Source organism: Grampus griseus (assembly GCF_964374135.1).
Source record: "Grampus griseus genome assembly, chromosome: 4".
Lineage (NCBI taxonomy): Eukaryota > Metazoa > Chordata > Mammalia > Artiodactyla > Delphinidae > Grampus > Grampus griseus.
In genome coordinates, this window is record NC_138997.1 from 13,581,317 (window position 1) to 13,595,894 (window position 14,578).

The 14,578-nt window shown below is 42.0% G+C and overlaps 1 protein-coding gene across 1 annotated transcript in view; it reads left to right on the forward strand.

Annotated features, from left to right (window-relative positions):
• The window catches only part of BMPR1B (bone morphogenetic protein receptor type 1B), a 162,478-nt gene that overhangs the window by 138,800 nt on the left and 9,100 nt on the right, over nt 1-14,578 (forward strand). The window lies entirely within an intron of this gene.

The window sequence follows — 14,578 nt, forward strand, 5'->3', positions numbered from 1 at the left end:
TGATGTAATTAGAAGAAATGGTTCTTCTGCTTTGAAAACAAAACGAGTTTGCAAAGCACAAGAATAGAGGGATCATCATACACCTACCTTTTTAAAATGTCAGTTTAGACTTAGCCTTTATTAAATTGTTGGACCCTCTTATGGCTTTTTTTCCCCAAAGACTCTAGAATATAGAGAGGGTTCAAAGGAAACGCCATGGCAAAGAATAAAACTCACGAGAAAGGACTAATGGATTGGTATTTTCACCCAGAATTGAAGACTGAGGAGTGATAAAAATGATAGGTCCCAACTGTATGAAGGTCTTCACCATTTAGAGGATGGCAGATGGAAGTTCTCAGTCTTTAAAAGCAAAGCAGGAGGAAATGCTTCAGACTGTAGATTTAAGTTAGAAATGTGAATTGCCTGCCAATAAAGATCATTAAATTCTCTCTCTTCTGAATTATTTTTTCTGACCTTTTTCAAGTCTCCTCTACCAAAAAAATTTCCCATGATGCTTCTCAAATTACCAGCCTTTCTCCTTTCCTCCCTTGTTCAATTTCTCAGGAGTTCCAAAGAGTAATCTGCTTTCACAGTCTAGTACTTCATGATATTTTACAATTTGGCTTCTGCTCTGTTTTCTCCCGAAGCTCCTTTACTGAGGGACAGCGTTGGTTTTGTCGCCAGAAGCCTTTCTTCCTGTCATCGCACTCCCCGCAGTACCCACACCTTTCTTCCTCCTGTGTTCCTGTTGGACCTTCATTCCAGCTTCTCCTCCTTTCTCTCTATGGGTTCTGCTCTCTGTCTGCTTCTTGAATATTTCCGCACGTCTCGATTTCCTGCTGCAGATGCTTTTCCTTCCTAGTTCCCAGTTTTGATCGATCCATTCTAAAATGTGAGGCGCCTGGCATTTCCTTTGTTCCCTAAGTTTGTGATTTGCTCAGTTGCATGAATCCTGTGTCCATGATATTCTCACTGGAACTGGGCCAGTTTGGGTCCTCCCTACCCTTTTTCTAGATTCTGGAGTCAAACATTTTGTAGTGATTTCCGCTTTCCAATTATTTTCTACATGCTGCTGCCAGATATATTTTCCTGAATCATAGTTTTGGACATCATCGTGATTTCATAGTTTCCTATGGCTTTGGGTTAAAATGTAGTTTCTGTTCTGAACACTTTATACTTTCTCACACCTTCAAGTGTTTTTAACATACTTTTATCTTATTCTGAATACCCAACATCCCCTCTTCTATTTCAATAACTACTGCTTATCTTCGTTTTCTTCCTTTGGGACCCCTGTTACTCTTCCCTTACAAGCCTGATTTTCAGTGACGTTTCTCATACACTTCTATGTGACCCTGGCATGCTGTCATGACATTTCTCACACTATTGTGTGGTCATCATCGGCTGCTTATGTGTCATTCCTAGCGGAGACTAAGTTCCTTGGAGGTAGAGACCGTGTTTTTCTCAAATTACATGCCTTGTGCCTTTCCTTGGTGCCCATTACTTAGGGGTTGCTTCAGAATTTTGTATAAAGGATAAATGAATGATTCCATATGGACTATAGGATGAAGGGGAAAAGCATTTTTTTCGTAGCTCCAGAGATCTAGCGTGCTCCGGATTAAATCTACCTTTCTAGTTCTATAGCGCACAGACTCTCCAATTTGTATGCCTTCTTTTGCAAAACTGAACCTATTTGTGTTTTCTCCATATATACTCCACGTTTGCTACTGCCTTGCTTTTGACTGAACAGCATCTAGCTTGGAATGCCCTTGCTTCTCCGTGTAATGTAATCCAGTCTCAGAGTTGCGTTTATGTCACTTTACTCATCCCCCAGGTAGGAATAATGACATCATCTATTCTACTCCTGTAGTAATTTCCTGGCCCTTGTCTGCCTGATATTATAATGATTTTAGTACATGCCTCGTCTTGCCCTCCTCGTCCTTGGGCATCTTGAGAGCAGGATCTATGCCACATTAATTAACGTATTTCCCATTGGACATGACATGGTGAGTTGTTACCCATTATAGGTATTCCGGCATTGTTTTGAATCAATAAATGTTGGCAATATCAAAGTAATTAAGAGCTCATCTTCTTTATAGACCCAAAAACAAACAAGGAAAGTGAGTATCTGTTATATTTCTGAAACTTCGTTCTGCTTAATATAACAGGAATGAACTAAATGAACTCTCAAATTTCATGCAAACCCTGATTTAGGAAGTGGAAGGAAGTGCTTTAAGAAATAAATCAGAGTTTTATTTGGCGTATATTGACTAATTCAACAAGAGAGGAAGGCTATGAGGATACTGCCTCCGATGTATACCTGCACCTGTTGGGTGCACAGACCTCATATGGCTGAAGAGCAGCTGTGGGACCAGTTGCAATCCTGGGCCTCAGGTTCCTCTACATTAAATGGAGGTTGCATTTGATAATTTGAGGTCCTTTTCCTGTTTTTATTTTATATGTTTCAACAGAACTTTGGTCTTCTCATCTTTTGAGCCTCACTTTTAAACCTTGCTATATACGTTTCTTTGGTTTTCACTCTTTTCCTGGCTTTCCTGTTTTGGGGTGTGGTGCATGTGCTCACACAGATATTTACAGCATTTTATAATAAGTGGGGTCAAAGCTAACCCAGTGTTGAGTTCTCAGACTTCATATGTGAACTTCCTGTGAGAACTTAATCTTTACCCTGGTCTCTATGTGGTAAGTGTTCTCTCAGGCTTTTAAATCGTTTCTGGGAGGTTCCCAGGGAAGTTGAGAGCCACAGAGAAAGCAGCCTGTGCATTAGAAATTTCCTGCTCATTTAATTTGTTTTTAATGCTGTATTGGTTTCTTCATGCATGCTCTTGTAAATGATGTAAGTGCTGATGCATTTCCTGCCCACAGAAGTTTAATCCGGGTGATGCCGTGGCAGACATTACCGTTACCCCAAATCTCTCTTGAGAGGAGAAAACAAAGACGTGTGAAATCCCTTGAAGGAACTTACAGAGCTTTTCACTTTTCCCTCTGGAGGCTCAAGCAACCCTTCTGGTACTTCAGTGACAGAATGATATATTTTCTTAGGGGGGAAATAAATCCTGGCTTAGGGCCTCTCAGGTATTAAATTTTAAATAGAAAACCTACAATGAAGACTGGGCTGTAACACACATCTCCCAGTTGATGATTATCGAATTGTCCAAGTGCAGAGGACAAGAGGGTACTGAATGTCCTCAGTCTTTCAATGTCATTATTTTTACCACTGCTTCTGGTTTGTATACTTGGTGGTTTTTTTAAAAAGTGACATGGTTCAATCACTGGCCAAAGTCATAGACCAAGCTGTAGTGGCAGAGTCCGCACTCCCAGTCAGGGTTTCTGCCGCCTTATCTATCTTCTGTTGAAGAATTTTGATGTCAGGGTTCTGTTTCTAAGAAGCCCTGAGATTTCTCAACGTTTAATCATAGGAGTAATGAGTTCTGTTGTAAATTGCTGTAGAAAACTCTCCTGCTTGGTTACCATCTGACCGGGCGGAGCTCAGTTCAGCAAATCAGTTCCATGGCTGTTTGCAAGGTACTTCAGGAAACACAAAGGATGTGCACAGCCCCTTCTTCTGAAGGCTCGTGAGAATATTTCATGCTCTGGGAGGTCATCTTAGTCTCTCTAAGAGATAATTCAGTATTCTCTGTTATGTTTCATGTGTAGTTAATTTCAAACATCAGTTGTGAGCCACAAGCAAACCAGTGGCCTCCTTCACGTCTTCTGCCTCCTGCCCTTTTTTTTTTTTTTTGCGGTACGCGGGCCTCTCACTGTTGTGGCCTCTCCCGTTGCAGAGCACAGGCTCCGGACACGCAGGCTCAGCGGCCATGGCTCACGGGCCCAGCCGCTCCGCGGCATGTGGGATGCTCCCGGCCCAGGGCACGAACCCGTGTCCCCTGCATCGGCAGGCGGACTCTCAACCACTGCGCCACCAGGGAAGCCCCCTCGTGCCCTTTCTTCATTGTTCTTTAAAGTTCAGTTCATATTTTTAAAAAAGCTTTTTATATTATTAAAGGTGTATGATGTTCGCTTCTCCTCTTTCTCTATTACCTTTTTATCTCCCTTCTCCCTCTCTCCCTCTCTCCCTGTGTAAGGCATCAACAACGTCCAGCAGAAGACCACCCACACGTGCCCAAAGGCTCAGTGAGGTAGAGCCACCTTGCTGGAGCTAACAGCTTGATTCCCCAGCTGGCCTCTGGCCACAATGGGCTCTGCCTGTGACTCCATGAAACTCCCCCTTCAGTTGATGGGACACGGGGAGTGTGCACCGTGCTGACACATGCTGTGGCTTTTTCCTCTACGTAACACTTCTTGCAAGAATTCCTGCTATGGATTTATAATTAGAAGCTTAATTAGTGTAAAAATATTTAATATAAAGTCAGGTTAAGATAAATACTGTATTTTTAAATATCCCCTTTATTTCCTGCCACCAAAATAATGATCGTCTTCCTGCCCTTCTTCCAGCACATGATAGTCAAGAGTGTAGGGCACACCCTGCTCCACCGGGTTGTATGGGCGCTCAGATTCATTCTCCGGTCCCCTCAGGATCCTGGTGGGAGGCCCCACTTTCAGCCTTCTGCACCCACGGGAGCTCTTTGATTCTTTCTCTCAGTTATGCTAATGCCTGCAGTGCACACGCCACTGTAGACACCAGTGCTGGACCGAGGGGGGGACACTACAGGCAGCCGCCTGCGTACGAGCAGTAAGTTTTAGACAATAAAACCAATTAACATTATCACTATGTGCAAAGTTTTAAACGGTGTCAGTGACAAAGTGACATCTCCAGTAGCGTGCATTTCTTCTGCTGTCTTCTCCTTAGTATGCCCCTCCCTTGCACCTTCAGAAGAGAAGAGGAAAATCTTAGTTTTGTATCTTTTTCTTTTCTCTCTTTCTCTCTCTCTCTCTCTCTCTCTCTCTCTCTCTCTCTCTCTCTCCCTCTCTCTCTCTCTCTCTCTCTCTCTCACACTCACACACACACACACACACACACACACACAGTATCAAAGTCATCTTTGCTTTACTTCCCCATTTGGAGCCATTGCCTTAGGATCCCTCACTTACTTGGTGGCTCCAGGTGAGAGGAGCCACTCACAGTGTGCATCCGTGTAGGGGGCCCTTTGTCATCAGTGTGGACCTCTTCCTTCACCATGCTGGCTTTTTTTTTATATCCTGCCACTGTCAGTCAAGTGACGTTGGTCAGAAATAGGAACTTGGTTGTCATGCCTCTTTATGGAACCCCAGCTGAGGGCACCCTAGGTTTTGAGATTCAAATAAAATTAGGCCTTATTGTCCCTATTCCTCCCTAGTGCAGCAGGGAACTCAGTGTCATTCACAGCACATCTGTGGATCCTAAGGAGCTTGTTTGCCTCTTTGTCACGTCAGCCTTACATCTCTGATACATGTTGTACCTTTTCTACATGATGCAGCTGCTGATTCTTTTCTTCCGCAAACACTGTCAGCTCAAGATTGAACACATCTTTACTGGGGTGTGTTGTAGGGTATTGCATGAAATTTAGTTATTAAAATTCACACTACCAGAACATTTTTCCCTTTTTTTTTTTCCTATAGGACCTTAGTGTCTTGTCATAACCCTGGGCCTCTTCTCTCCAGGTGGCTTGCCCCTTACCCCCAACCTCCCAAGTTACCCATCTTTCCTTCCTCCCTCCCTCCCTCCCTCCTTTCCTTACTTCCCTCTATTTATTCATTTATTTATTTATTTACATCTTTATTGGCGTATAATTGCTTTACAATGCTGTGTTAGTTTCTGCTTTATAACAAAGTGAATCAGCTGCACATATACATGTATCCCCATATCTTTTCCCTCTTGCATCTCCCTCCCTCCCACCCTCCCTATCCCACCCCTCTAAGTGGTCACAAAGCACCGAGCTGATCTCCGTGTGCTATGCGGCTGCCTCCACTAGCTATCTATTTTACATTTGGTAGTGTATATAAGTCCATGCCACTCTCTCACTCCGTCCCAGCTTACCCTTCCCCCTCCCCGTGTCCTCAAGTGCATTCTCTACGTCTGCGTATTTATTCCTGTACGGCCCCTAGGTTCATCAGAACCCTATTTTTTTTTTTTTGATTCCATATATATGTGTTAGCATGCAGTATTTGTTTTTCTCTTTCTGACTTACTTCACTCTGTATGACAGACTCTAGGTCCATCCACCTCACTACAAATAACTCAATTTCGTTTCTTTTTATCACTGAGTAACAGTCCGTTGTATATATTTGCCACATCTTCTTTATCCATTCATATGTCGAGGACACTTAGGTTGCTTCCATGTCCTGGCTATTGTAAGTAGAGCTGCAATGAACATTTTAGTACATGACTCTTTTTGATTATGGTTTTCTCAGGGTATATGCCCAGTAGTAGGATTGCTGGGTCATATGGTAGTTCTATTTGTAGTTTTTTAAGCAACCTCCATATTCTCCATAGTGGCTGTATCAATTTACATTCCCTCCAAGAGTGCAAGAGGGTTCCCTTTTCTCCACACCCTCTCCAGCATTTACTGTTTGTAGATTTTTTGATGATGGCCATTCTGACCAGTGTGAGGTGATACCTCATTGTAGTTTTCATTTGCATTTCTCTAATGATGTGTGATGTTGAGCATTCTTTCATGTGTTTGTTGGCAATCTGTATATCTTCTTTGGATAAATGTCTGTTTAGGTCTTCTGCCCGTACTTGGATTGGGTTGTTTGTTTTTTTGATACTGAGCTGCATGAGCTGCTTGTAAAATTTTGCAGATTAATCCTTTGTCAGTTGCTTCATTTGCAAATATTTTCTCCCATTCCGAGGGTTGTCTTTTCGTCTTGTTTATGTTTTCCTTTGCTGTGCAAAAGCTTTTAAGTTTCATTAGGTCCCATTTGTTCATTTTTGTTTTTATTTCCACTTCTCTAGGAGGTGGGTCAAAAAGGATCTTGCTGTGATTTATGTCAGGAAGTGTTCTGCCTATGTTTTCCTCTAAGAGTTTTATGGTGTCTGGCCTTACATTTAAGTCTTTAATCCATTTTGAGTTTATTTTTGTGTATGATATTAGGGAGTGTTCTAATTTCATTCTTTTACATGTAGCTGTCCAGTTTTCCCAGCACCATTTATTGAAGAGGCTATCTTTTCTCCATTATATATTCTTGCCTCCTTTATCAAAAATAAGGTGACCATATGTGCATGGGTTTATCTCTGGTCTTTCTGTCCTGTTCCATCGATCTATATTTCTGTTTTTGTGCCAGTACCATACTGTCTTGATTACTGTAGCTTTGTAGTATAGTCTGAAGTCAGGGAGCCTGATTCCTCCAGCTCCGTTTTTTTCCCTCAAGACTGCTTTGGCTGTTCGGGGTCTTTTGTGTTTCCATACAAATTGTGAAATTTTTTGTTCTACTTCTGTGAAAATTGCCATTGGTAGTTTGATACACATTGCACTGAATTTGTAGATTGCTTTGGGTAGTATAGTCTATTTCACAATGTTGATTCTTCCAATCCAAGAACATGGTATATCTCTCCATTTGTTTGTATAATCTTTAATTTCTTTCATCAGTGTCTTACAGTTCTCTGCTTACAGGTCTTTTGTCTCCTCAGGTAGGTTTATTCTTAGGTATTTTATTCTTTTTTTTTTTTTTTTTTTTTTTTTTTATGCTGTGTACGGGCCTCTCACTGTTGTGGCCTCTCCCATTGCGGAGCACAGGCTCCGGACGCGCAGGCTCAGCGGCCATGGCTCACGGGCCCAGCCGCTCCGCGGCATGTGGGATCTTCCCGGACCGGGGCACGAACCCGTGTCCCCTGCATCGGCAGGCAGACTCTCAACCATTGCGCCACCAGGTTGCAATGGTAAATGGGAGTGTTTCCTTAATTTCTCTTTCATTTTTCATCATTAGTGTATAGGAATGCAAGAGATTTCTGTGCATTAATTTTGAATCCTGCTACATAACCAAATTCTTTGATTAGCTCTAGTAGTTTTCTGGTAGCTTCTTTAAGATTCTCTATATATAGTATCATTTCATCTGCAAACAGTGACAGCTTTACTTCTTCTTTTCCGATTTAGATTCCTTTTATTTCTTTTTGTTCTCTGATTGCTGTGGCTAAAAGTTCCAAAACTGTGTTGAATAATAGTGGTGAAAGTGGGCAACCTTGTCTTGTTCCTGATCTTAGTGGAAATGCTTTCAGTTTTTCACCATTGAGAACGATGCTGGCTATGTGTTTGTCATATATGGCTTTTAGTATGTTGAGGTAAGTTCCCTCTGTGCCTACTTTCTGGAGGGTTTTTTTCATAAATGGGTGTTGAATTTTGTCCAAAGCTTTTTCTGCATCTCTTGAGATGATCATATAGTTTTTCTCCTTCAGTTTGTTAATATGGTGTATCACATTGATTGATTTGCATATATTGAAGAATTCTTGCATTCCTGGGATAAACCCCACTTGATCATGGTGTATGATCCTTTAAATGTGCTGTTGGATTCTGTTTGCTAGTATTTAGTTGAGGATTTTTGCATCTATGTTCATCAGTGATATTGGCATGTAGTTTTCTTTCTTTTGTGACATCTTTGGTTTTGCCATCAGGGTGATGGTGGCCTTGTTGAAGGAGTTTGGAAGTGTTCCTCCCTCTGCTATATTTTGGAAGAGTTTGAGAAGGATAGGTGTTAACGCTTCTCTAAATGTTTGATAGAATTCACCTGTGAAGGCATCTGGTCCTGCACTTTTGTTTGTTGGAAGATTTTTAATCACAGTCTCAGTTTCATTTCTTGTGGTTGGTCTATTTATATTTTCTATTTCTTCCTGGTTCAGTCTTGGAAGGTTGTGCTTTTCTATGAATTTGTCCATTTCTTCCAGGTTGTCCATTTTATTGGTATATAGTTGCTTGTAGTAATCTCTCATGATCCTTTGTGTTTCTGCAGTGTCAGTTGTTACTTCTCCTTTTTCATTTCTAATTCTATTGATTTGAGTCTTCTCCATTTTTTTCTTGATGAGTCCAGCTAATGGTTTATCAATTTTGTTTATCTTCTCAAAGAAGCAGCTCTTAGTTTTATTGATCTTTGCTATCGTTTCATTCATTTCTTTTTCATTTATTGCTGATCTGATCTTTATGATTTCTTTCCTTCGCTAACTTTGGGGGTTTTTTGTTGTTCTTTCTCTAATGGCTTTATGTGTAAGGTTAGGTTTTTTATTTGAGATTTTTCTTGTTCCTTGAGGTAGGATTGTATTACTATAAACTTGCCTCTTAGAACTGCTTTTGCTGCATCCCATAGGTTTGGGGTCATCGTGTTTTCATTGTCATTTGTTTCTAGGTATTTTTTGATATCCTCTTTGATTGCTTCAGTGATCTCTTTGTTATTAAGTAGTGTATTGTTTAGTCTCCATGTGCTTGTACTTTTTACAGATTTTTTTCCTGTAGTTGATATACCTAGCCTCATAGCATCGTGGTCGGAAAAGGTACTTGATACGATCTCAACTTTCTTAAATTTACCGAGGCTTGATTTGTGACCCAAGATATGATCTATCCTGGAGAATGTTCCATGAGCACTTGAGAAGAGAGTGTATTCTGTTTATGGATGGAATGCCCTATAAATATAAATTAAGTCCATCTTGTTTAATGTGTCATTTAAATCTTGTATTTCCTTATTTATTTTCAGTTTGGATGATCTGTCCATTGGTGAAAGTGGGGTGTTAAAGTCCCCTACTATGATTGTGTTACTCTCAATTTCCCCTTTTATGGCTGTTAGCATTTGCCTTATGTATTGAGGTGCTACTATGTTGGGTGCACAAATATTTACAATTTTTACATTTTCTTCTTGGATTGATCCCTTGATCCTTATGTAGTGTCCTTCTTTGTCTCTTGTAATACTCTTTGTTTTAAAGTCTATTTTGTGTGATAGGAGAATTGCTACTTCAACTTTCTTGTATTTCTTTTTTGTGATACGCGGGCCTCCCACTGTTGCAGCCCCTCCCGCTGAGGAGCACAGGTTCCAGACGCGCAGGTTCAGCGGCCATGGCCCACGGGCCCAGCCGCTCCGCGGCATGTGGGATCCTCCTGGACCAGGGCACGAACCCACATCCCTTGCATCGGCAGGCGGACCCCCAATCACTGCGCCACCAGTGAAGCCCCAGCTTTCTTTTGATTTCCATTTGCACGGAATGTCTTTTTCCATCCCCTCACTTTCAGTCTGTATGTGTCCCTAGGTCTGAAGTGGGTCTCTTGTAGGCAGCATATGTATGGGCCTCGTTTTTGTATCCATTCAGCCAGTCTGTTTCTTTTGGTTGGAGCATTTAATCCATTTACATTTAAGGTAATTATCTATATGTATTTTCTTATTACCATATTCTTAATTGTTTGCTTTGTTATTGTAGGTCTTTTCCTTCTCTTGTGTTTCCTGCCTAGAGTAGTTCCTTTAGCATTTGTTGTAAAGCTCGTTTGGTGGTGCTGAATTCTTTTAGCTTTCGCTTCTCTGTAAAGGTTTAATTTCTCCATCAAATCTGAATGAGATCCTTGCTGGGTAGAGTAATCTTGGTTGTAGGTTTTTGCCTTTTATCACTTTAAATATGTTCTGCCACTCCCTTCTGGCTTGCAGAGTTTCTTCTGAAAGATCAGCTTTTAACCTTATGGGGATTTCCTTGTATATTATTTGTTGTTTTTCGCTTGCTGATTTTAATACTTTTTCTTTGTATTTAATTTTTGATAGTTTGATTAATATGTGTCTTGGCATGTTTCTCCTTGGATTTATCCTGTATGGGAGTCTCTGTGCCTCCTGGACTTGATTAACTATTTCCTTTCCCATATTAGGAAAGTTTTGAACTGTAATCTCTTCAAATATTTTCTCAGTCCCTTTCTTTTTCTCTTCTTCTTCTGGGACCCCTATAATTTGAATATTGGTGTGTTTAATGTTGTCCCAGAGGTCTCTGAGACTGTCTTCATTCTTTTCATTCTTTTTTCTTTATTCTGCTCTGCAGTAGTTATTTCCACTATTTTATCTTCCAGGTCTCTTATTGGTTCTTCTGCCTCAGTTATTCTGCTATTGATTCTTTCTAGAGAATTTTTAATTTCATTTATTGTGTTGTTCATCATTGTTTGTTTGCTCTTCAGTTCTTCTAGGTCCTTGTTAAATGCTTCTTGTATTTTCTCCACTGTGTTTCCACGATTTTGGATCATCTTTACTATTAATATTCTGAATTCTTTTTCAGCTAGACTGCCTATTTGCTCTTCATTTGTTTGGTCTGGTGGGTTTTTACCTTGCTCCTTCATCTGCTGTGTGTTTTTCTGTCTTCTCATTTTGCTTAACTTACTGTGTTTGGGGTCTCCTTTTCACAGCCTGCAAGTTCGTAGTTCCCGTTGTTTTTGGTGTCTGCCCCCAGTGGCTAAGGTTGGTTCAGTGGGTTATGCAGGCTTCCTGGTGGAGGTGTGTAGTGCCTCTGTTCTGGTGGGTGAATCTGGATCTTGTCTTTCCGATGGGCAGGACCACATCCGGTTGTGTGTTTTGGGGTGTCTGTGACCTTATTATGATTTTATGAAGCCTCCCTGCTAATGGGTGGGTTGTGTTCCTGTCTTGCTAGTTGTTTGGCATAGGGTGTCCAGCACTGGAGCTTGCTGGTCTTTGAGTGGAGCTGGGTCTTAGCACTGAGATGGAGATGTCTGGGAGAGCTCTTGCTGTTTGATATTACGTGGAGCTGGGAGGTCTCTGGTGGACCAATATCCTGAACTTGGGTCTCCCACCTCAGAGGCACAGGGCTGACACCTGGTCAGAGCACAAAGACCCTGTCAGACACATGGCTCAGAAGAAAAGGGAGAGAAAAAGAAAGAAAGAAAGAAAAATAAAATAAAATAAAGTTATTAAAAAATAAAAAAATTTTAAATATTTATAAGTAATTATAAAATAAAGAAAAGAGCAACCAAACCAAAAAACAAATCCATCTATGATAACAAGCGCTAAAAACTATACTAAAAAAAGAAAGCGGACAGACAGAACCTTAGGGCAAATGGTAAAAGCAAAGCTATACAGACAAAATCACACACAGAAGCATACACATACTCACAAATAGAGAAAAAGGAAAAAAAAAATATCGTTGCTCCCTAAGTTCACTGCCTCAATTTTGGGATGATTCGTTGTCTATTCAGGTGTTCCACAGATGCAGGTACATCAAGTTGACTGTGGAGACTTAATCTGCTGCTCCTGAGGCTGCTGGGAGAGATTTCCCTTTCTCTGTGTTCGCACAGCTCCCAAGGCTCAGCTTTGGATTTGGGCACGCTTCTGGGTGTAGATCGCCTGAGGGTGTCTGTTCTTCGCTCAGACAGGACAGGGTTAAAGGAGCCGCTGATTCGGGGGCTCTGGCTCACTCAGGCCGTGCGTTCTCCTGGGGAAGTTTTCCCTGGATCCTGGGACCCTGGCAGTGACGGGCTGCACAGGCTCCCCGGAAGCGGGGTGTGGATAGTGACCTGTGCTCGCACACAGGCTTCTTGGTGGCGGCAGCAGCAGCCTTAGCGTCTCATGCCCGTCTCTGGAGTCCGTGCTTTTAGCCGCGGCTCGCGCCCGTCTCTGGAGCTCCTTTAAGCAGCGCTCTTAATCCCCTCTCCTCGCGCACTAGGAAACAAAGAGGCAAGAAAAAGTCTCTTGCCTCTTCGGCATGTCCAGACATTTCCCCGGACTCCCTCCCGGCTAGCCGTGGCGCACTAACCCCCTGCAGGCTGTGTTCACGCCAACCCCAGTCCTCTCCCTGCGCTCAGACCGAAGCCTGAGCCTCAGCTCCCAGCCCCGCCCGCCCCGGCGGGTGAGCAGACAAGCCTCTCTGGCTGGCGAGTGCCGGTCGGCGCCGATCCTCCGTGCGGGAATCTCTCCGTTTTGCCCTCCGCAGCCCTGTTGCTGTGCTCTCCTCCGCAGCTCCGAAGTTTCCCCCCTCTGCCACCCGCAGTCTCTGCCAGCGAAGGGGCTCCTAGTGTGTGGAAACCTTTCCTCTTTCACGGCTTCCTCCCACTGGTGCAGGTCCTGTCCCTATCCTTTTGTCTCTGTTTTTTTCTTTTTTCTTTTGCCCTACCCAGGTACGTGGGGAGTTTCTTGCCTTTTGGGAGGTCTGAGGTCTTCTGCCAGCGTTCAGTAGGTGTTCTGTAGGAGTTGTTCCACGTGTAGATGCATTTCTGATGTATTTGCGGGGAGGAAGGTGATCTTCACGTCTTACTCTTCTGCCATCTTGAAGGTCTCTGACTGTTTTTAGGTATTTTTATTTTATCCTGTCCCAGCCCTGCTGTCTCTAAAGTTCATAAGAAAAGTACCCATTAAAGTATGATTCTAGCACAGGGTTTTTTCCTGGAGAGGAATTTACTCTACATCCCTTAACTTATTTTATTCAAATTTTACTTTTATTTTCTTCCAGTTCCACTTAAATCTGTATCTTAGTGGTACTCACATTAACAGGAACAGAAGCCTTGTTGGATCTAGTAGAAGTATTAGTTGTAAAAACATGATTGGGTAACAGTGCCCCTGTAATTCTCTAAACCCAGTTCTTTAATCATGACCCTTTTGTGCAAATATTTCCATCCCTTCTCTATGGGAAAAGAGAAGAGAGATCGTGTTTCCTCTACAGTGAATGCAGCACCCACATTTTGATGGTAGAAATGTATCTTTTCTGTACTTTTGTCCAGTTTATTTAGAGGACTTTTGATCTTCAGAGCCTTGTGCCTCTAACCTGTGCCTTAATCCTTGACATATATACTTTTCTTGGTCCTCATCCTGCTGTTCTTTTTATTTATAATATATTTTAAACATACAGATAATATAAAAAATAATGAGTCACTCATGTAATAATTTAAGAATGATATTAACAATTTGCCTTAATTTTGTCTGGTCTTTTTTTTTAAAAAAAGAAATCCAGTGTTAAAGAACCCTTTTGTATTCTCCTCCCTGTTTTATCCTCCCTTTTCCACCCAGAAGTAACCAGTATCCTGGTTGGCATTTATATTTCCTGTATGTGATTTGACAATTTACACACATATGTGTGCGTGTAGCCACTGCGGCACATGGAATTATGTTGTGGTTTCGGAGTTCTTCTCCGACTCTGCCCCCTTGTGCTGTATCCATCTTTTCTTGCCAACATCGGCTCTCAGCCCTCCCGGCCTCCATGGAAAAGGAAGGCAGGGAAAGCTGAAGGCAACTTGGCCTTTTCTTCTTCCTCCCTTCTGCTTGGCCCTTTCCTTCAGTGACTCCGTACCTAGCCTCAAGGCTCTGCACTGTCTGACTCTACTTCCCGTCTCTTTTTCTTCTTTTACTCTTGCTGCCCAAGTGTTAAATCACTTTAATTTCTCTTTTTGGTCTTGAAGATGAATACAAGTTCCATTTTTCTCTGCCCTTATTTGAGGACGGGTAAGATGATGTGACTGAAGACCTGGGAGAGAAATACAGTATAATTACTTTCAAGTAGAGAAACCCTCCCGAGGGAAGAAGGGACAGAGCTGTGTATCTTGGAGGATCTGATACTTTGTAATGTCAGCTGGGAATTACTTATAGTTAGTATGTTTGTTCTTTAAATATAGTGCTAAAGGCATGTGCCGTTGGGTTAATAGTCACCTGTTACAAAATTAATTTGCTTAACAAAATTCAGTTTATCTTCCTGTATA